At 41.8% G+C, this 23598-nt stretch overlaps 1 long non-coding RNA gene across 1 annotated transcript in view; it reads left to right on the top strand.

Moving 5' to 3' along the window:
• The first annotated feature begins 276 nt into the window (after positions 1 to 276).
• The window catches only part of LOC144380972 (uncharacterized), a 45468-nt gene continuing 22146 nt past the window's right edge, over positions 277 to 23598 (top strand). The window contains exons 1-2 of the long non-coding RNA XR_013445343.1: positions 277 to 342; positions 3309 to 3442. This is a non-coding gene — a long non-coding RNA (uncharacterized LOC144380972). The remainder of the gene's footprint in view (positions 343 to 3308; positions 3443 to 23598) is intronic.

Genomic DNA, 23598 nt, shown 5'->3' with positions numbered 1-23598 from the left:
AATATTGAATCTTTCCTGTTGTCAGTTTATAAAAAGTGAATATTTAATAAGCAGCAGTGTGGCCATTTTAATTTGGAATGTAATCTGTTTTCAAAATCCAAAAGCAAGCAAAGGCAAGACCAAGTCTTGTAAAAACTGAGTTTCTATCACTTCTCCCAGCACTCGTTCCCATGCATGGCTGGTCAGAGACAGGATCAGGAAGTATGCTCCATAGACTCCCTTTATCCCAGAGTTTCTCGTTGAGCTCGTTATCTCTTTGCCTTCATGCAGGACTGAAAAATGATTCCAAACAGCGTGTATCTCCTGAATGTTTGAAAAAGAACTTGAGAGAGTTTTTGTTAGGTAACTATGCATTCTAATTTCTAAGTCTTATTACAAGGGCACTTGTATCTACCTTTATGCTGAGTATCTCCTTTTGTTGTTATTATTACTCTTCAAACTAGATGGGTCTGGGGTTGAACACCATCTTTCAGAGCTACTAGTTATATGAGTCTGGTCAATTTACTTAACCTCCCCACACCTGTTCTCTGGTTATTCTTTTCATTTAAAATAAGTATGTAGGACCTGGCAAAACAAGTCAGGCACCCAGTTAGTCCCCCTCGCCTTCTCCCTCTCCCCACCCCATCACACACCGTAGCATTTATTACCTCCAGATGGTATTTGTGCAGTTGATAATCTCTTTTTGGTCTAGAACTGGAATTCATTTTCTTACGGTTATGCACTCTGTGATAATGTCAGTTCAAAGGAAACGCTTGGTCCCTGCGTGGTCCAGTGGGGTATCCCCTCAGAGAACTGCTGGGTGGCTGTCAAGGGGCTTTCTTTTTTCCTTTTCCTTTTCCTTTTCCTTTCCTTCTTTTTTTTCTTTTTTTTAGAGAGAGAGAGCATGTGCAAGTAGGACTGGGAGAGAGAGAGGGGCAGACGGAGAGAGAGAATCCTAAGCAGGCTCCATACACAGTGCGAAACTTGACATGGGGCTCGATCTCGTGACCCAGAGATCATGACCTGAGCCAGAATCAAGAGTTGGATGCTTAAGTGACTGAGCCACCTGGGCAGCTCAAGGGGACTTTCAAAGTGGCATTTATCCCATGGGAATTCATGGGGGCCCAAGGCCTCATCTTCAGCCTTCCAGACGCAGAACCTGATTTGTCCTATACTGTTGGAGGGTCTCCTTCTCTGGGACTCTGTGTTAACTGAAGTCACAGAGATTGAAACATACAAACCAAAATGCTGATTCTTGAACTTACAGTGAAAAATATTCCATTGGTGGTGGTAGGAGTGGTGCTAGAGGAGGAGGAGGAATAACTGTTTATTAGCAGTACAAAACGAGAAATTGGCTCCACAATGTCAATTTTTAGGAGGCCCTAAAAGCTTCCTCTCTCTCTCTCTCTCACAACTAGAGCATGCTAAGGTAGCCACATCCGGTTTTTCATGTTCTAGATTCCATTTTCTTTCTTCTTCTTTTTATTTTTTAGATTTATTTATTTAGTTGAGAGAGAGCAAGAGAGAGAACACAGAGGGAGAGAGAGAAGCAGGCTCCCCACCAAGCAGAGAGCCCGAGGTGGAGCTCGACCCCAGGACCCCGAGATCATGACCTGAGCTGAAGGCAGACGCCCAACCAACTGAGCCACCCAGGCACCCCTAGATTCCATTTTCTATTTTCTAGTCTATGCTCTTCATGCATCTTACTCCAACTAAAGTACAGTAACATTCCAGTCCTGTCACCTTGAGTTCTCCTGGGCTGAAGTCCTGGGTGCCCTCAGTACCCAAGTCACACAATTAGACTCCATGGTCTGCTCCTCACTACACGGGAATGCTTTTTCCTCTGGCTGATGTTTCCTTCTTTCTGAGGGGAGATCATTTATTATAATGGCCTGGACTTCCTTTTCCTCCCCCCACCCCTTCACTCACACCCTCCCCCTCCTCATCCCTCAGGAAGATGGGGTGGCTTCTCTCCTTGGTAAATTTGGGGAAAAATGAGTATACAAGGTCAGCTCCTTTTTCTTTTTGGCAGTAGACCTGCTCACAGAGAGTGGGACTTCTCCTGTGCTCCACCCATCACACTTCCCACGTGAAAGGTCTAGCACTACTCAAGGTGGGAAAGTCTACCTCATTCTGGGGTTCAGAATGAGGGAGCCTCTCCCATAGAGAAAAGCCTTGTTCCCTGATCTAGGTTTCCCACCGGAAAAGGTGACTATTTTGACCCCCATCTATCTTTCTTATTTTACTTCTGGATAAATAATGCTATTTATTAGGCCCTATCAAATATCCTGTGGCTGTTAGATGTTCACCCAAGCCACTTCCACTTCTTGCAGCACTAGGCTGATCAACTATCCTAGTTGGCCTGGGAAATGGAACTTCAGGTGATAAAACTGGGACAGTCCCAGGCAAACAAGTGTGATGGCTTACCCTGCTGGGCGCTCAGGAAGATTGGGTCTCCCAGTCTCTTCTGCAGTTGGTTGAAACCATGGAATGTGGGTGGCGGTGAGGCCTTGTCATAGTTTCCACGACCCTCCATGCCCTCTTTCCTTCTTATCTGCATGCCTGAAAGTAAAAGCCTCCAAGATGGTGGGGCCATTCAATGAAACAAACCAGGGTCCCTGAATTGTCGCTTGGAGGAAAACCTCACCACCCATATCAGGTGTGATGGGAGCAATAAATAAAGCTTTCACTGTGTTAAGTGGCTGAGATTTGGGGATTATTTGTTTCATCAAGGAGCCTATACTGACTAAATAGCCCTCTATCATCTGTTGGAAAGCTGAGTGTCCATTTCAGAGGAAAGCCTGATTTGCTCATGGCTGAGTCCTACAACACCACATTGTCTTTTCATGGGTGACATTTTGGAAGTTCAAAGATCAGATAATCTGTGTATCTATGTTCTACATTCAGACCCAGTCCTTGTGTAGCTGCATAACGTTGGGCCAATCACTTGGCTTTCTGAGCCTTATTCTTCCAATATTTTAAATCAAGGGGAGAGATTATATCAGTGGTTTATAAATATCTTTAGATCATGGTCCCTTGAAAGTCTGATGAAGGCTGTGTTCCCTCTGTCCAGAAAAATACATTTACATCAGATCTTTGTAAGCTATCTAGAGGCCCCTATAGCCACCCAAGAGTCATCTTTTCAATCTCCCTCTGTATATCCTGCTCTGAGCTAGAATCTGTTGCTTTCAAAGCTTAATTAATTAATTAAAAAATTTATCAAGGTCAGATTATGTGCCAGTCACTATCCTGAGTTTTGGGGTTAAAATGGGGTACAGAATGGACATAGTCCATCTTTCATGAAATTCACATTCTAATCTTATTATCAGGTCTTATTTTGCATTCCTGGGAAGACCCTGAATAGTATCTGACCAAAGCACATTTTTTATGATGGAAAAGTTCTGAGCCTTTGAATCAGGAAGATCTGGGAGGAACCCTAGCCCTGACACTTACCAGCCTGTGTGTAAGTAGATAAGCCAATTAACTGCTCTGAGCCTCAGTTTTCTTAAACGTTAAATTGCTATGTAGTTAAAGTACCTAATAGGTTGTGGTGAGGATTAAATAAAATATGAATATAATTATAAATATGAACATGAATAAAATAAATGAATAGAAAACTTAGAAGTAGTGAGCACTTAATACATGTAAGTAGGCACTCAATAAGTAATAAATGTAAAATATAATAACCTATGTGCTACCTTTTCCCCCTTAAACTTAAGCTTCTTGAAGGGAGGGACCATGACTCTTCTTCCTAAGGTCATAGTAGAAGCTCAATAAATGTGTGTCAATTCAACTGATTAGTTACATGATAGTCACAATAGAACCTTATCATATTTAGCCTTTGGTCAGTAGCAACAATCATGGCTATTTTGTTTCAAAACTATGGAATTATGTAGCTAATATAAAGTATCTCTTGCAATAGATTTATGCTTAATTTTCTATATTTTGAATCTAGGTTCTCATAAAATAACAATGATTTCCTTGTGTGACTTTGACTAAATCTTTACAAATATGCAAATAATTTTATTGTTGAAAACTAAAGAAATTGTTTTATACTTTTATTTGTGTGAATACATAAAAAAATCACACTGATCATAAGCATGAGTGGAAGGAGACGTTGATACAGAAACTTTTAAGAGAAGGTTAAAATATTTCCCTTATTATTTTTGAGTACAGATGTGCTAATGATCCTGGATTCCCATTGTTTCAAATAAACTGAGGTCATTGTGAAAAGACTTGGTTTGGGAGAGCTGAGTCATACTTCTGTATCCTGTCCTATCAAAATGCTCCCTGGTCTTTACCCCATTAGAAAAATTGGTGATTGCACCCCTCAAACTGATGGAAAGTGAACCTAAACAACACCTCTGTCTCAAAGCTGGCCATTTCCTATATCCTACTTCCTTGATGTTGACCTAAAATCTTTACTTACAGAATTCAACAGGAAAAGAGTTAATAGATTTAGACTACTATTAACAAATTGTCCAATGAAATAAAGTTGACAATGTTAACAAGAACTTTAACACAATTTTTGCTAATGATGACTCACACTGATGATATGGTAGGAATTCATAACCTGAACTTCCATTAAAAAAAAAAAAAAATCCAATGACAGTTGTTAAAGATGGTAAGGCAGACTTTATTTAGGACCATCATGATAGATGTGGGGACCACTTTGATGGAATTTTGAGGTGGGGGAGAGAGATTGGATTCAACTTTGAATGCAGCATGGGCACATGGGAATTTATAGCTAAGGAATAGGGTGGGAGTCAGTGCATGGAAGATTACTTGGAGGAAACATCAGGGATCAGGGGTGTTTGGCTAAAACAACCCAACAGCATTCTTACTGAAGATAGGCCAGGGTGATGGGACTTTGCCTGGGGGTTGGCTGAAGATCATCAGATATTGAGGGTGGGAGGTTCTAATTAAACTGACTTGGCAGGGTTCTTGCTAAGACTGGATTTTGCAAGGAAGTGCACAGATGGGTCTAGAACAAGGTTAAGCAACCTGACCCAAATTTGGTCAAGAAAAGAATCTTCATCAGTTCCTTCGCCTCTAGGGGCTCTGGTGGGTCCCTGAAGGAAGCATTCACAATGTAAGCTCTAATGGCCCATCCCCACACGGAGTTTTCAGTCACCTGGGAAGGGAGACAGTTAACAAGTAATTATAGTGTATAATAAGTATTAAAAGGGCACAAATAGGAAGCTGTAAAGGAAAATAAGGAGGGGCCCCTTTGGTAAATCCATCAGGGGAAGCATTTTGAGGAGGCTTTGAGTAGAAGGAAGAGAAGGTGCTGGCCGAGGGAACAAGCAGAGGGATGAGCCCCCAGGCAGAGGAGAGTGGTGTGGGCACCACTTTGGCACTGAGGCAGGATGAGCCTGGTGTTGTTTCTGAAGCAAGGGAGAGCCTGTGTGCCTGGAATGCAAGGGGGACAATGCCAAATGCTAAGGTAGAGAGGGAGCCAGGCCCAGACCATGTTTCATTTGACATACAGTGGTAAACTAGTGAAGGGTTTGTGAACGAGGTTGGGATTGGACCTGATTTTCATTTTATTTATGTATTTATTTTCCCATATAAATAGATGTTATAAGATGTCCATTACAAATAAAAGCACCAGGATCAGATGTTTTAACAGGCAGATTCTATCGGGTTTTTTTTTTATTCTTGGTTTTTATTTTTAAATTTTTTTAAGTTTTTATTCAAATTCCAGCTAGTTAACATACAATGTAATATGAGTTTCAGGTGTGCAATGTAGCTATTCAACAATTCCGTACATCACCCAGTGCTCATCATGACAAGGGCACTCCTTCATCCCCATCACCTATTTCCCCCCTCCACTGCCCACCTCCCCTCTGGTAACCATCAGTGTGTTCTCTAGAGTTAAGAGTCTATTTCTTGGTTTGCCCCTCTTTCTCTAGTTGTTTTTCCCCATTTGCTTGTTTGTTTTGTTTCTTAAATTCCACATATGAGTAAAATCATATGGTATTTGTCCTTCTCTGACTGACTTATTTCATTGCATTTTAAAGTGATTGCTTTACATCATATGAAGAGAACCAGTTGTCGTGGGGCCAGAACAGAAGCAGCAAGACCAGTTAGGAGGCATTGGAGCAGTGAGTGAGAGATGATGGGGCTTCTGTAAGGCTGATGGCAGTCAGGCCCTGAAAATGCACAAATAAATATGTCTCATCGTTAAATACATGCTTGTTAAAAATAATAATAGAGTATTTTATTTTTTTTAATTTTTAATTTTATTTATTTATTATTTGACAGAGAGAGAGAGAGTACACGAGAAGGGGAAGTGGCAGGCAGAGGGAGAAGCAGGCTCCCGGCTGAGCAAGGAGCCTGATGTGGGGCTTGATCCCAGGACTCTGGGATCGTGACCTCAGCTGAAGGCAGATGCTTAACCAACTGAGCCACCCAGGTGCCCCAAGAATTCAGTATTTTAATATTGATGTTGCCCCCAAGAAATGCACTAACATTATGGAAAAAATAATGCCCAATTTCCCATAAATTCATAGAATTGACACATAATTTTTATGTCATTTTTGTTGAATTCTCATGCCTGGGCAGAAGAGAACACCTACACCAGCCATAGCCATAGGAGCTTAGAAACAGTGACTGATTCTTCTACCAAACAAACTCCTGTTCTCTGTGATTAGCAGAGGCTGAGTCATGCAGGCAACAGGCCTGTTTATATACAGTTGTCTTAAAATAGGCTGGACAGTAGAAGGAGGGAAAAAGGTGGAAATCACATTCCCAAGTTGTTCTTACTAATTTCCTTTTGGGGGCATTGGGTTCAGGGGGATCTATTATCAAAGATGTGTCAGCTTATCCTGGGAGGCTGTAGTGAATGGATTCTGTGTGCACATGTGTGTATCTCACTACTTTAATAACCCATACATTACCATAGCTAACTATAAACAAAACAAGCTCACAGAAATTCTGTCAGTGAATAGGTTTTGAGAGAAATGGCTTCATTTGGTGACATAAGTTCCTCCCCCTGCCATAGCAAACTTCGTGTGCATCTAATTTGCTGGCAGCAAATAAGACAGGTTTGAAATAAATAACTTGGTAAACTCCCTCTACAGAAGCTATAGTCTATAAGGCAGAATTTGGGCCTGTTCTCTGGGTCATGAATTTATCACGTAAAACAACATTCTTTGATGTGAACCTCATAAGGGAAAAGGAGACCCAGTACTCTGCCTCACCTCAGCCTCTAACCCCATTTCCTCTCTCGAGGCTACACGCTGGGGCTTGCTTGGGTGGTTGAGATGTTGGGGGTGGGGAGAGGGGGACTGCTACCTGAGGCCAGAACAAAAATCTGTGGTCAACTCAGCTCTCATTTTTCTACAGGGCAAAGCAGTCAGTTTGTTTGTTAACTTACTTACTAACAAACAAATGACGTTTTGTAAGTGGGGAATGAAAGGAAAATGATGATTAATAAGTAATATATAGGGGCGCCTGGGTGGCTCAGTCGGTTAAGCAGCTGCCTTCGGCTCAGGTCATGATCCTGGGGTCCTGGGATCGAGCCCCACGTCCGGCTCCCTGCTCAGTGGAGAGCCTGCTTCTCCCTCTCCCTCTGCCTACTTGTGCTCTCTATCTCTCTGTCAAATAAATAAATAAAATCTTTAAAAAAAAAAGTAATATATAAACTGTAGCTTATATGTACTTATATATTAATAAATAAACTGTAAGGTAATTTATTTCACAAGATTTTAAACATATCAATAAAGCTCTAGTCCAGGATATAGAAGATGCTCCCCCCCCAAATTATTCAAAATTGGTGTTAATTGTTGAGGAAATGCTGGTAAAAATTTCAAACAATTTCAGAAGCATGGAAAAAATCAAAATTCCCTTTCTCCCTTCCTACAGCCCCTCCTCCTCTCAAAGCAACCACTGTTACTTGGGGTCCATATCCTTCCAGATTGTTTCTAAGCGCAACACAAATTTAATGTAATAGGTAACATAGTACTAACACATAGCATATAGCATAGATTTTTTAATTTTCTTTTTATTTATTTTTTTTAAGAATTTATTTATTTATTTGACACAGAGAGAGACAGCGAGAGAGGGAACACAAGCAGGGGGAGTGGGAGAGGGAGAAGCAGGCTTCCCGCGGAGCAGGGAGCCCGATGCGGGGCTCGATCCCAGGACCCTGGGATCATGACCTGAGCCGAAGGCAGACACTTAATGACTGAGCCACCCAGGCGCCCCAGCATAGGTTTTTTTAAAGCCTATGCTTTAAAAAATGCTTTTTAAATAAAACTTTTTTAAAGTTTTATTATTCTGTAAACTGCTTTTTTACTTTCTAGACACTGTATTTAAAGAGCCACCTCATGCTTTTTAACGAATGTATCATTATTTTGCCAGCCTCCGATGGCTAAACATTTCGAAAGTTACTTTCAGGTAAGAAGTCTTCTATGTAATGGTAGGATTCTTTCCATGTGAAGGTAGAATGTACCTAGGCTGTGGGACGATTTTTATCTAAATGCTTTTAAACCGACTATGGATATGAACTGAGAACCATTTGAATGTACGGAAAACTAGCCCTGAGGCTTTACAGAACCTGCCCAAGGTTCGAGGGCACTGAGCCATCTGCCTGCTTCTCAGCCTGGGGTCTTCTTTTTTGAGCCAGCGAAGCCACTGTCCCCTGGGGACTGGAAGGGCACCGAGAGGGGGAAGAAGCTTTCAGTGGAGAAAATAATACAAGGAAAGGAGGCAGGAAAGTGACACAACGGGCAAAGGAAGAAGGAAGGACAAAGGGAGTCGGTGACCTTGCCAAGGGCCCTCGAAGAGAAAAGGGAGATCACAGGAGGGACTAAGGAACTGTGTGGAGAACCTTGGAGCCATGTTTTTCAAAGGATATTCTGTTGCCAAAATAAAATGTAAGGGAGAAGCCAGAAAGCATTCACATAGGAAGGACATTGTGAAATTCTGATTAAGGCCTGGCAGATGACTCAAAGAACATTGCCATGACTCAGATTGGAATAAAAAAGCATGATGCAAGCTTTAGGAGGGGAATGGTATTCATGTACTTATTTTGGGGCTTATGCATACCAATGATGAAGGCTATGAAAACGATGTATGTTGCCTCTAGGCAAAGTTGCAGTGGAGATGCCAACCCTGTCCGAGTCCCCACCTCCTCATCCGCAGCTTTCTCCCACCTTGGATGGCATCCTCCACCCTCTGATGCCCTGAGTCACTGTGGCAGCTCCCCAATTTCTATAGTGGTGGGGGAGCTTAGAGGCAGCTATTTAAGAATGTTCTAAAACAAGACAAATAGCAAAGTTTCCAAAAGATGTTTTTATCCACATTCTTCATTATATTAAGAGAAAGTTAATTAGTCATCTCAAACAATATTTCTCTTACTTTATATGAGGCGTTTTGGGGGATTGGAGAAAGTGAAATCCTGCCCAGGCCATGCACTTAATCCTTTGTATTGCTGGCCATGGTCCTCATGTTCTCTCTGCTTCCTTCTCTTCAAAACTTGCCCTGAGGACTGGTGAGGACGAGCTGGGGTAAGGAACTTCTGGATCATAAGCTCAGCTGCTGCAAAGACTGGGCTATCCGCATGAGTCAGGGAACAAAACTTAACCCCAAGAATCCATCTATTTGGGGTGCAAAGTTAGTTGGTGGAGTGAGTATTCTGGAAGAGAAGTTGGTCCTCACAGGCTCCTGATGTTTGTCTACCTCTCTGCCTGCTCCCGAGGCCAGGCCAAATGAGAGTCCAGGGATTTAGTCGATGCATTTAGGATAGGGAGAAATTACACTATCATTGGTCAAATAAATAAAATATTGGGTAGAGTCTCGAGTATGTGAAGATATGTAAATGAAAATATCTTCGTTGTGAGCAAAATGTGCTATTTTAAATTCACTGGGCCCTTTTCATAGGATCAAGCCCGGTAAGGACATAGGAGCTCTGGCGAAGGGCTCTGCAAGGGCTGAAAATAAGGATTGCCCTCCAGGGGTTTATAAGAGGATGTTAAAATGGAAGTTTCAGCCTAGTTGTTGATGTTCCAGGGAATTTCATTCTCTACGGCCTTCCCTAAGGGGAGGCGGTGGATTAGCCAGAGACTGTTTGTAGGAAAGGGAAACTACTCTAGATATTTTCATCAAAATGAGGTTCATCTCGAGAAATTTGGTGGTTAGAAAGTTTTAGAAGGGCTGGAGGAGTAGACTTTAGGTTCGGCCTATAGAAGCTGACTTTTGGGACAGATCCACTGAATGTGCCCCAGGGCGAGCTGCTACTCTGGTCACTCTCCAGAGATGAGGGGTCAGGAAGCTATAACACTAGAACTTAGAACCATGACGTCAAGCTCATGCCACTGGAGCTGTGATCCCAAGAGAAGGAAACGTCGGCCATGGACTGATGCTGCTGCTTCTTAGTGTCCGTGAAGATAATGAGTGGGTGCTGGATCATGGATGCCGAAAAGTACTATCTCCACATCCGTGGCCTTGTTAGCAGGGAGAAGGTCCCTTGCCCCACTTGCCTGCTCCATTCTGCCTTCTAAATCTTGTTCATGTGCCATCAACTGGCAGAACCCGATTTGTATCCAGAATCCTAACTGCAGGAGAATCTGAAAAATAATGATTTTCAATTTTGCAGTATAGGAAAGCACAGAAGACAAGAAATTAGAATTGATGCTGGGGACCAATCCACCATATCTGCTATAGAAGGGAGGACTGGGGTGGGAGTGGCATCAGGGGGGAGACTCCCATTCCCTTCAGGTCCAGGGAGATGAGCTTCAGGGACACTAGTCGGAAAGCTAGCAATGTGTCCTCTGCACTTTGCAGTTTAGGAGAGGGGAGGGGAAGTGAATTCTGATCCCTGCCCAGGGAGCCTAAGAATGAGAGGTTTTCTGACTGCAGGAGCCGAGGTGATTTTGGAGCTGCAGCGTCGTGACTGGCTTGTTCTCTCAGAGTTGGGGATTCGAAGGGAAGGAAGTAAAAGGAAGCATGAAGGTTTCCAATGGACATAATGGCCCCCACTCAAGGGAGACTCCTGTCTGTGCAAGTGGCTTGTCTGAAGTGGAGAAGGAGCTGCAGCAGGAAGAGGGTGGAGACCGGCTCTGAATTCTTAGGGGTTGAGCAAAAAGAGCCAGAAGCATGGGGCAGGAGGAGCCTGGAACAATCCTATTAAGAAGGACTCCCAAGAATTGACAGACTTTCACCCTCAGAGAAGGAATCGGGTTTTACACTCTGCCAGGCCTGCTGAGTGTGCTGAAGGCTCAGGTCAGCCTCAGACCAGTACAAATGGTCCTGCTTCCTTGAATCTCCTCTCTCCCTACATTCATGGGTCAGAAACTAGGTCCAAGAAGGGGAGGAGGAGGAGCTGCAAGGTGGTGAAAGTGAGTGCTATGGACTGAGTTGTGTCCTCACCCTCAATTCCTATGTTGAAGCCCAAAGCCCCAACCCCCAAAGTAGCTGAATTTAAGACTGGGCTGTTAAGGAAGTAATTAAGGTTAAGTGAAGTCATAAGGATAGAGCCCTGATCCAATAGGATTAGTGCCCTTATCAGAAGAAACATTGGAGAGATCTCTGTGCACCTCATTAGGACACAGCGAGAAGGCAATTGTCTGCAAGCCAGGAAGACAGTCCTCACAAGGAGCTGAACTGGCCAGCACTTTGATCTTGGACTTCCCAGCCTCCAGAACTGTGAGGAATAGATTTCTGTTGTGGAAACTATCCAGTCTGCAGTATTTTGTTGGGGGTAGCCTGAACACACTAACACAGTGAGCAGCCAACCAAGCCCCTTTCTCCATCTGATTGTAACCTATAAGCGGAGGAAGGGAAGACTCAACTTTAAAATGAGTTTAGAGTTCCAGTGATTATATAAAGCTGGGTGTTTTGCTTACTTAACTGAGACCATAACTTGTTACATATTCCCAAAGAGTGAACAGAAACATCATGGGATTGTTCTAGATCTTTTTCTAGGGACTAGAGAAGAACTAACTTCAAGAGTGAATTTAAAGAGACAGTGGGGACAAAAGAGAAAGCTGTTTGATGAGTCCATCTTAAGAATTGTTCTTGTTCAACATATTGACTATAAATTAGCCTCAGAAACCAATACGTCATATTTCATAGTCAAGATACCCCACATATCCTTAAGGAGATGGAATGACTACAGGCCTCTTAGAAATTACTGTACCTGGCTGAGTGTGCCAATCAGAGCTGGATCAGCTCACCATGGAAACAAAGACAAAGAGAGTGGGACAGCAGGCTGATGTTGTTGGGACCTGCCCAAGTCCAGCACAAGGGGTGGGACTCTCGGCCCAAAGCCTGAAATGTTTCCATTTCCATAGCAAATTTTCCCTCAGGTTGATGAGAGGGCATCCATTTTTCTAAGTAGAGAGATGCTCCTTAGGGTTAATTAATTACCATTGTTGTGATTCCATCACCTTTGGGTAAATCAGCTCACCATGTAACAAGTTGAGAGAGACAGAGAATGAGAGGGGTTGGGGGGAGGGTTGGGGAGAGGAGGGAGAGAGAGATGGTGCAGTGGGGGAAACCTAAGATTATTTCAGCCTTATGGTTGTATTTCTCATTGAAAATGAACACAGTGGACACACTGGTAATTCTGATTATACTTGAGCTTCCTGTGGCTGAGGGTGAGAGGAGGATGTACCAACTTGCTAACACAAGTTTTTGAGTCTTCTGAATGATGTGACAATTCATGGTAAATTCATGGATTGTCATTCTGGGTTGTGTTTATCAGTCCCAGTGAGTTTGGTAATGTGAGTCTGCCCCTATAGGAGGAGTCCGTTCTCAGTGTCTGCCAAATATCAATCAATCAGTCAAGCAATGGATTGATAAAAATTTCTAGTTTTAAGACTGATAGCCACGTACTAGTACATTATCAAGGTAAATACTTTATTGCGAGTCTCTTGGCAGCTAGCTTGCTGTACTTCTTTTTTTTTTTTTTTAATTTTATTTTATTATGTTATGTTAATCACCATACATTACATCATTAGCTTTTGATGTAGTGTTCCATGATTCATTGTTTGTGTATAACACCCAGTGCTCCATTCAATACGTGCCCTCTTTAATACCCATCACCAGGCTAATCCACCCCCCCACCCCCCTCCCCTCTAGGACCCTCAGTTTGTTTCTCAGAGTCCATAGTCTCTCATGGTTCAACTCCCCCTCTGATTTCCCCCCCTTCATTTTTCCCTTCCTACTATCTTCTTTTTTTTTTTTTTAACATATAATGTATTATTTGTTTCAGAGGTACAGGTCTGTGATTCTAGCTTGCTGTACTTCTGAATACATGCATTATCAACTGCTTTTCCATTTTCAAATTTACCAAAGGCCTACATAACCAGAGGGAGAACTCAAGTTTGTGAGCCCTCCAGGAATCCATGCAGGTCGTGGCATTTAACTTGGAGTTGTTTAATGAATCACAACCTAATTTCCTGTATTGTTCATGACTATTTTGTTATTGCTGCAAATGTTTGCCAAGCAAAGAATCTTACAACTTCTTACTTTAACATATTAAAGCATTTGGCATATGATAGGTAAACTGCCTCAGGCATTCAGCACAGAGACCAGTTATAATCGATGTGGAAATAACAATTGTGTAAATAGTCTGACAAGGAAATGTACTTTCTTTCCAGGTACTGAAAGCCAGAGCAAGGAGAGTATATCCATTAGCCACCTCTTGTCTGGTTTCTTGGGCCACTCTGGCCCTTTTCCCAAGCAGGATAATTCTCATTACTAAAATAGTACAGCTCTAAAGCAGGCAGGCCACATGACGTTTAGATGGGGTGAGGACCCGTGGCAAACATTCCTGACCTTCTACCAACATGAAACCAGAGTAGGTTAATGCCCTCTTTGCAGGAGGAAACCGAATCTGGTGGGTAAGAGAGGACCCAGATTTTGATGAGAAAAGTTGACCCTGATAAAGCAAAAAATGTGGCCTCTTTTTACCACTTGTCTGTAAATCTTTTAATTGACTGAGCAAAATGAAACCATTCTTTCAGGCTTAAGAGTCAGCATTTCAAATATGTCTGTTTAATGTTAGATTTTGAAGATGTTGACTACATTATCAAAATTTGGTATACCCCCTAAAGGAAATCAACACATTCTTTAAAGTCTAATTGTAGTTTAGATTGCTCAGTTGCTGAGCAAGGGACAATGTAATATGTTTGGACCCCCTCTCCTATGTGATTCTAGAATTTTACTAGAAATGAATAAATGCATAACAAAGTAGGGTGGGTTTATAGGTTTAAAAGTCAATAAAGCTAAGGATAAAAACTTGGCAAAATGGAAATAAAGAACAATTCTCTAATTTACATACCACAAAATTTACCCATTGTGAGTGTTCAATTATTTTTCACCAATTGGCTGTTGTGCAACCATTATCATACCCAGTTTTAGAGCTTTTCTATTGCCCCAGAAAGTTCTCTTATGCCATTTTGCAGTAAATCTCCACTCCAGCCTCAGGCTCAGACACTAGCCTAATTTCTGTCTTCATAGATTTCTTATAAATGGACTACAATATGTACTCTTTTGTACATTTGGCTTATTTCATTTGGCCTAATGTTTGGCTATTATGAACAACACCATGATGAACATTCTGTACAAGTCTCTGTAGATGTTTGATTTTTCTCTCTCTTGGCTAGATACTTCAGAGTAGGACTGCTAAATTGTATGGTAAGGTTATGTTTAACTTTTTAAGAAACTACCGAACTATTTTACAAAGTGGCTTATCATTTTACATGCCCATCAGCAATGTATGAAGGTTATTTCTCCATGTCCCTTCCAACACTTGTTATTGTCTGTCTTGATTTTAGCCATTCTGGTGAGTATGAAAAGGTAAGTCATTGTTGTTTTAATTTACATTTCTCTGATGAGTAATGACATGAAAACCTTTTCATATGCTTATTAAATATTGCTATATCTTCTTTGGTGAAATATCCATTTAAATCTTTTGCTTATATTTTATTAAGTTATTTCTCTTATTATTGAGTTGTGAGAGTTCTTTATATATTCTGGATACAAGTTATTAGATATATGATTTGCAATTATTTTCTCCTTGTCTGTGACTTGTTTTTTGTTTTAGTGGGGTCTTTTGAAGAAAAAAAGTTTTTAATTTTGATAAAGTCCAATGTATCAATATTTTTATTTTACGGATCATCTTTTGGTGTGACTGGCTTTTTCTTTTCTTTTCTTTTCTTTTCTTTTTTCTTGGTTCTACTATAAACTCCTTCATGGCAACATATATTCTCCTCTGTCCCCTTTGCTATATCCTTGAAGTTGCACAGACGTAGTCTACTGAAGGAAAACAGTGATAGGGAAGAGTTTTCAGAATGTCACAATCTCTAAAAGATTGTACCGAGAATGGAGAAAAATGAGCTTGCATGAGATGAAGTGGGAACAAACCTAAAACACAGCACAGAAATTACAGTCAGACAAATGGTGCAGTACACCTAACATTAGATTAATATTCACAAGAGGATGGAAAGCAGGAGGGAAGAAGTGGCTAACAATACTACTGATTCTATCCGGCAATTATAAAAGAAAAAGCAGAGGCCTCTGGGTGGACCTTGACTCTCAAGGTGGACCATGGAAGAGGCTGGTGAGGTCTTCCTCTCTGTCATTCTCTTATCTCTCTTCTGGTGACGTAGATTGAGTGAGTTAGGAGAGTGTCAAAGAGAGGGGGGAGAACAGAGCGCTCAGCCAGTAACATATACAGAAAATAGGAAACATTGGAAAACTGAGGCTTATATCCTGGCTCTGCCCTCAGCTAGCTAAGTCACCTCAGGCCAGATACTTGATCTCAGAGTGTTGGTTTCTTCCCCTTTAAAATGGGAACAATAGGGAGCCTGGGTGGCTCAATCGGTTAAGCGGCTGCCTTCGGCTCAGGTCATGATCCCAGGGTCCCGGGATCGAGTCCCACATCGGGCTCCCTGCTCAGCGGGGAGTCTGCTTCTCCCTCTTCCTCTACCCCTGCTTGTGCTCTCTCTCACTCTCTCTCTCTCTCTCTTAAATAAATAAATACAAATCTTAAAAAAAAAATAAAATGGGAATGGAGGGGGGCATGAGGCTCAAGGTGTGTACTGGGGGTGGGGGAGCCTTGTGAATGTACCTGCTGCACAGTAGGACCCCAGTAGACTCAACCACGAGGACCCAGAGAAGTTCTGGGGCAAAGCATACTTAGGTGTGCAAAGTGTGCTGGCGTCAGGTCCCAGAAGGCCAGAGATGGAAGCAACCATTCGTGGCAGAAGTCTCCACTCCTGCTGTCAACCTAACCAGACGCTGAGAACAAGAATCCCAGTGTCCTCAGTAATCTGACTTGAGGAATGGAATATAGGAAAGGCTCTCTGGGAGAAAGAAACCCTGTAGTTTTTGTTGTTTTTATCTCAGGTTATTAGAAGTATAGCAGATCTTAGACTCTAATTGAAAGATAAATGATACTGGAGAACAAATGGGAGAGGAAGATATTAGTTGAAATCTAAGCACTGTCATTAAAAAAGAAAAAAAAAAGCAGGAAGACTTCTTCTCATCAGCCAAATGAAGAGGTTGGTGTAGCAAACCTCTGAGACCATTTCTTATTTATGATTCTACCATGAGGAAAAGCTTTTCAGAGAAGCAAGACTGTACTTACCAGAAGGAGAGTTTCCAGAGAGATTTTAAGGTGGTTGATAAGATAGAGTTGCCCAAAAAATTCCCTAAAGAGGGAATGAATTCTGAGTAAAATAAGAAAGCAGAAATAAAGAATTCCTACCTTAAGACACATGCCACTATTTTAAAGTTACCATATAGAAAACACTGAAGCCAAATTTAATTCTATAGGTAGAATCTTTTTTGTATAAAATTCAGGAAAAGGTGATATTTTGGAATGAATGTGACTCTGGGGATGGGTAACTTTGAGATTGCAATGTTAGTCATAGCAATTAAATTTGGAAAGGCCTGGAGATTTACAAATGGGTTATATGAATCAGGGAGACAATTGAGAGACAGATCATTTTAAGGGCCTAGACCTACACCTCGGCTTGAAGGAATACCATGGCCCACATATGTCACAATTAAATAGATTATCATTGAAAAGAGTATTTCCAGAGACTGGCAATTTGCCCCTAATTCTCTAGGTCTGCAAACCTGGTTGCCAGCACCCAGCCACTTAGACCCACCAGGCAGAATTATTTGTGGCATATATAATGGTTGTGACACAGTTTTAAAATATATGCTTCAATACTTAAATATGATGTTCTATAAAAATATAACTACTAAAATAATCTAGTCCTCACACCTGTGCTGAAGATTTCTCATTCTTCCTTCTGTGTCTTTTCTTCACCCTTCACTGCTCTGCTCTCTGCCCCAGGAGGCTGCCCTGTTTGGACTGCATCACAGGGCCCTTTACCCCCTAGATCCCTGTGGGGACCCTGGATACTGTACCTCAGTGTTACGTGTTAGGAAAGAAACCTGATTAAATTAGCAACCTCGGGAGAATGGAAATTTTGTGTGAGTGAGTGTGTGGGTGTGCATGCATGCACGCATGTATGTGTTTAACTGCAATAGCAACATATGCTGATTTTGAAAAATTTCTGAGTGTATCAAACTGTGCAGAGGAAAAATTAAGAGGCACCTTTTCCTTTTGAATCAGAAGTTCCTAAAAGGTACATCCAAATAACTTACATAGTTTTATTTCATAATTATCTGCACTGTCTCTATGCTCAGCCTTTATACTGTGGTACTCACAGAACTTGGTTGTATGCTCACAGCTGAAACACAAGTGAGGGGAAGGCTGACTTTGAACAATACTGTCTTCCCGAGATACACCGTCTCTCACTACCTCTGTTCTCCTCTTTTCAGTGAATAACCATTTAATTATGAAACCCTTGATAACCATAATCTTAGAGGAGTTTTTTTTTTCCTTCTGAACAATGTAAAGGTATTTTTGAGTAAAAGAAATATTTTTAAATTTCAAAAATGGTACATCACTGGGGCACCTGGGTGGCTCAGTCAGTTAAGCATCTGCCTTCGGCTCAGGGCATGATCCTGGGGTCCTGGGATCGAGCCCTGTGTTGTATCAGGCTCCCTGCTCAGTGGGGAGCCTGCTTCTCCCTCTCCCTCTGCCGCTCCCCCTGTTTATGCTCTCTCTCTCTCTGTGTCAAATAAATAAATAAATAAAATCTTTAAAAAAAATAGTACATTCTATAAATACCTTAAGCAAAAACAAGTAAAATAAAATGTAAAGGTGTCCGGTTTCCCTCCCAACTCTTACCCCCAAACCACCTCAGTTCCATACTCAGGGATAACCATTGCTTAAACATATTTTGAAAATACCTGAATAAGCAGAACACATTTTCTTAAGATGTTTTTAAGATATGGGGGAAAAAAAAGTCGGGGAAAGAGAATTAGCCTGTATCTTGCCCATATACAAAATGGGCTTGAGGTGAGAACGAAGCCTACAAAGGGGGAAGCAAAAAGAATAAGAGACAAGGCTAAAATAAACATTCTGAGAGAAAAGTGTACCCCTAGAGAGGAATTCAGTTTGTTGGAGGGAAATGAAGAAGAGATTCAGTTTTACCAAGTTTTAAGAATTGAAACTTCCAGGGAGAAGTAGAGATAGAGTGTGGTTCACACAGCATGGGAAACGGCTCACTCAAGGGAATGTGGAGGGCTCCGGCAGAAGCATGACAGGGTCCCTCAGGGCTGTCAGTGAAATGAAGAACAGAGTAGGCGACATCTAATTGCTAGATGCTCAGTTTTAAGGCCTTGGGCACAACCCATTTAGCATAGAGGCAAAGGGATGATGGGGTGGACGAAAAAGGCCTGGTAATAAGAAAATATTAAGCAGAAAACAGAGAGTCTGACATTAACGACCCCTATGGTACATTGACATTTTTAACAGAAGATTTATAATTAGGAAGTGTGGCTAAGAAACTAAAGAGTGATATTTACCAAGTAGGGTACATGTGAAAATCTTTCTGTTTTTTGTTTACGGCTATGACTGTTTGCAGAGCCTACTACTGATTCGTAACCAGAATTCTTAGAATTTATTTTTTCTCCCAAAAATAGCCACCGTATTTTTGGAGATCATTGTGTTGAGATTAGAGCCCTAAAGTCATTTTGCGTGAGAAAACGTTTGAAAATAAGATCCCGCACAAGCTTTCAGAGGGCTAATTGTGGGCTTGAGCCCATTTAGGAAAGAGAGAAAAATCCTCCTTAAGGGGAAGTGGAAAGAAAAATGAGGAACAAAACTGTAAGAAAGAGGTAGGCTAGAGATGTTTATGCTTGGTAACTTTGTGTTATCGGTTTCTGAGTGTGGTGTGAAAAGAAATTAATAGACAATGATTGAATAGGAAGTTGTAAAGTGGAGAGAAATGAATGAATTCTCCAAAGTAGGGTTAAACTATTTTTGTTATTATTGTTCTTAAGCACTTATTATTCATTGAGCTGGTTTTTTTTTTTTTTAAAGATTTTATTTATTTATTTGAGAGAGAGAGTGAGAGACAGAGAGCATGAGAGGGAGGAGGGTGAGAGGGAGAAGCAGACTCCCCGCTGAGCAGGGAGCCCAATGCGGGACTCGATCCCAGGACTCCAGGATCATGACCTGAGCTGAAGGCAGTCGCTTAACCAACTGAGCCACCCAGATGCCCCTGAGCTGGGTTTTTTTTAGGTATAGGAGTTATGAAGATAAGAGAGTTGTTGTCCAGGAAAACATAAGGCTTGTTTCATTACTTATTTTTTAAAACCTCCTTTGTAGAACTTTTCCCACTAAAATATGTTGATCATTAGGTTGAAATCTGGCTTTGAAAAGTCAGCAACCCTATTTCCCCTAATTATCGAGTAGATGGATGTGTAACTGTTGAGCCTCAAGACCAGAAGGGAGGACTTTAGAGCCAGCATTTCTTCAAGCGGGCAGACCCTAGCGAGTGAGTAGCAGAGGGAGTGTTGAATAGAAAGTGACAGTAAATAAAGGAGCAAAACTAGCTGTTTCTGCCTCCAGTCCTGAGTAGTTGTCTAAACCCAGAGTATCAAAATGGCAGTTTCACTGAACTATCCTTGGCAAATCACGTGCTTATTACCCACATGCTTTAAAAAAAGAAGGGAAGAAAGAAAGGAAGGAAGGAAGGAAGGAAGGAAGGAAGGAAGGAAGGAAGGAAGGAAGGAAGGAAGAAAGAAAGAGAAAGAAAAGCCTACTTGCATTTAAGTCTGCTGACTATCAAGAGCCCCTGATGTGGTTAGAATTCCTTTGATTGTAAGGCACAATGTGGTCACATGTTAATGCAAAAAAAAAAAAAAATCCACATGCTGAGATCCAGGGAAGCTGACCACCAGGCCACAGGAAGGGTAAGAACCGAGTCAACTTTGGACACGGCTGTGTTCTCTCCTCTCCTCTCCTGCTCTCCCCATCCTTTCCCTCCCCCTTCTTTTCCTCCTTTTCCTTCCCCTTCTCTCCTCTTCTTTTCTTGGCAACTTTCTTCTCTCCTGTATCTACTCAGCTGACCCAAAAGGACTTCTTCTGGATAGCCCACCTTCTCTCCCTCATCCCTTCACCTTTGCATGTGTTGCGTCTTCACCCTGGACGGTTCTCCCTTCTCTTCGTGGCTTGGTTGGATCCTGTCTGCTTCTTCGGAGTGTTCTCAGGTGCAGCCTTCTCCAAGCAGTTGCCCTTGATCCCCCCAAGGCTGGGTAAATGCCCACCTTCCAGGTTCACCAGTGCTGACTGTGCTGTCTTATGACTTTCCACCCTGTATTGTACTTCCCTGACCACTGTGTCTTTCTCCCACTGCACTGAGAGCTCCTTGAAGGCAGGGACTGTACCTTGTTCCCCTAGAGCTTTACCCAGAGCATGGAAACCTTTGTGAATGGCATGCTCTGGGGTTATACAATGCCCCTGTGACCACGAGCTCAATAAAGACTCCCTGGATGAATGGGTGGATAAATGAACCTGTTGCTCACACTTCAGGATTATACATCAATTATTTGTATTCTCCCAGCACCTAGTCTTCCCACTGTTGTCTTCCTTATCATGACATGAGTCAGATTCACTTGTGTTTGGAGTTCAAGCCCAGTAATTTCATAGTGCAATTCAGGACAGGTCTGGTACTACATAAAATTGTGCTGAAACCAATAGAGAAGGACACTGACTCACCTCTTGGATTCCCTGACTGAGAATTCCAGCTGGCAAAGAAATAGCACACCTGCAGGGAGATGGCTCAAGACCAGTAGGGCTTTGTCCACATCCAGGAGACAAGGTTTACTTTGGATATCAAATGACTGAACTGGTTGGTACTCCTCTCAAAAACTTCCATTTCCAACCAGAGAAATTCACAGTGTGTGAGGAAAATAATGGTTTGTGATTTATATTTTTGTGATTTTAAGAATATTCCCAGGAGGCCCCTTCACGTTCCTTTTCGCACCAGGCTTATAAAAACTCTTGTTTTGGTTCATTCGCTAGACTGCAGAAATTGGTTTTAATGTTTCTGATTTGACTTCATCATAGTCTGTGAACACCACATATTAGCCTTGTCTGTAATGCAAAAATGGTCTCTTTTACAGTTACTGGCTCCTCTGGGAGTCGTTACTGCCCACGATAATCTAGGTACATACTCACTTGTGAAAGGAGGGTATAAAGTTGATTTGAACCCTAAAGTATTTCACAGTCTAGTATAAATAACACTATTCAAGCTCTTTTCCGTAAGCAGCAGATCTTACTGCTGAGTTACAGGTGTTATAGTCCCAGTGGGTCTTATTGTGAATTCTTGGGATCTCAACATCAAGAAAAATCATGTTCTGTTTCTAATTAGAAGCAAAAAGAGATAAACTGCATTTTTTTTTTTTATGAGAAAGTGGGATTTCCCTCCCAAAGCTCATGGGGAAATTTTTGGCTGACTTGATTTTGCTGCCACAACCACGGAGGTCAGACTGTCCTTAAGTATAAGAAACTGTTTCGAACTCTATACCAACTTGAGTATTAATTTCTATCACAGCTAGTTTCAGTGCCCTTGTCCATAGCTATGTTTCACTCTCAAGCATCCTTTGCTCAATATGAATAAGTACTCAAAAAATCTCCATAGTAGCCTGAGGGACATTCCATACAGAGGAGCATAAGAGGAGTTTCCCAGAAGCAAGTGATGTTCTGGGATGGGAAGGTCAGAGAGAGAAGCAGGTCAGTCTCGATTAAAAATAGCCACTTAGGGCGCCTGGGTGGCTCAGTCGTTAAGCGTCTGCCTTCGGCTCGGGTCGTGATCCCGGGGTCCTGGGATCGGGTCCCACATTGGGCTCCCTGCTCAGTGGGAAGCCTGCTTCTCCCTCTCCCACTCCCCCCCTGCTTGTGTTCCTGCTCTCGCTATCTCTCTCTCTGTCAAATAAATAAATAAAATCTTAAATAAATAAATAAAAATAGCCACTTAAACAGTAAGACTCTAATAGGGGTAAGTGCAAGGAATTTCACTTTTGTGAAGCTATGTAAATGTCTACTAAATATTTTCTTTCATTAATTTCAACTCCACCTTTTGGTTTCTGGGACATTTAGGATTAGGAGAAGCTGAAAGAAGGTAGCTTACAAGTAAATGATTTCCTTTTGCTGTATAAATAACCCAACTGGTGGTGTGTTGGCTGATGGCCATACCCACTCACAAAGCTCCAAGCCAAGATTTGTTCTTTCCTGGGTTAAGATTTTTCCAGGTTTTTAAGACTTTTCCACATTTAGGAGCAACTGCATCCTTCCCTTATTAAGGCTTGAGCAGTCGAAGGAGGAATGGAAAAGGAGGAAGCTTGTCTGTCAGCAAGGTCGCTAAATATTTCATTCCAGAAAACCACCTGGCACTTGGTCAGCCATTCAGAGTTGAAAGGCCACAGAACACCTGCATCAGGTGCTTCCTTCCTTATCTTAAGGGTACAGTTGCCACATACTCAGACAATGTCGAATGTGGACTGACCAATCAGCCTCCCAAATCTCCCTGCAAATCACACATCAGGCATCAGGTGATGCCAAGAATACTTTTTCTAGGCAAAAACATCTGCCCCACTTTCCAGTCCCTGATGCCTAAAATACCACCAGTAAAGATTTTTATCTGTGTGTTAAAGAACTGGGTTTATAAGCCAGAGGTTTGGGATTGTGTCATTGGGTTATTGCGGCAAGTCACTTAACCTCTTGGAGCCCATTTCTTATCTATACAATTGGATTAACAATGCTGTCTTTTAGGCTGTGAGGATTAAATGAGATATTAGCTGTTGTCAAATTTTGGTGCATATGAGAATTATCTTGGGTGTTGGTTAAAAATGTAGATTTCAGGCTTCCTTCAGAAGATAATGTTTATGAACTTCGAAAATAAAAAGAAGATAATGTTTATTGACTTATTTTATAAATGTAAAGACTTGTGTAAATATAAGTAATTGCTCTTACCATCCGGGGCATTCCTGGAAGGGTTAACACTTTGAATGGTAATCAGCCTATTACACATCAGGAAAGGGAGTAAGGTCGCTTACACCCTTAAAGTTAAAGAAATTGATATTCATTGAATATCCAATATGGTTTAGGCCTATTACCCGCATTATTTAGTTATATGAGATAGGGATTATGATTCCCATTTTACAGATGAGGAATGGAGGCTGAGAGAAGTGAAGATTCTGGTTCAGCATCAAAGGGCAGGGTCTGTGGGGGCTGCC

Source organism: Halichoerus grypus, chromosome 2, assembly GCF_964656455.1.
Source record: "Halichoerus grypus chromosome 2, mHalGry1.hap1.1, whole genome shotgun sequence".
Taxonomy (NCBI): Eukaryota; Metazoa; Chordata; class Mammalia; order Carnivora; family Phocidae; genus Halichoerus; species Halichoerus grypus.
This window is presented reverse-complemented; position numbering and strand designations above follow the sequence as displayed.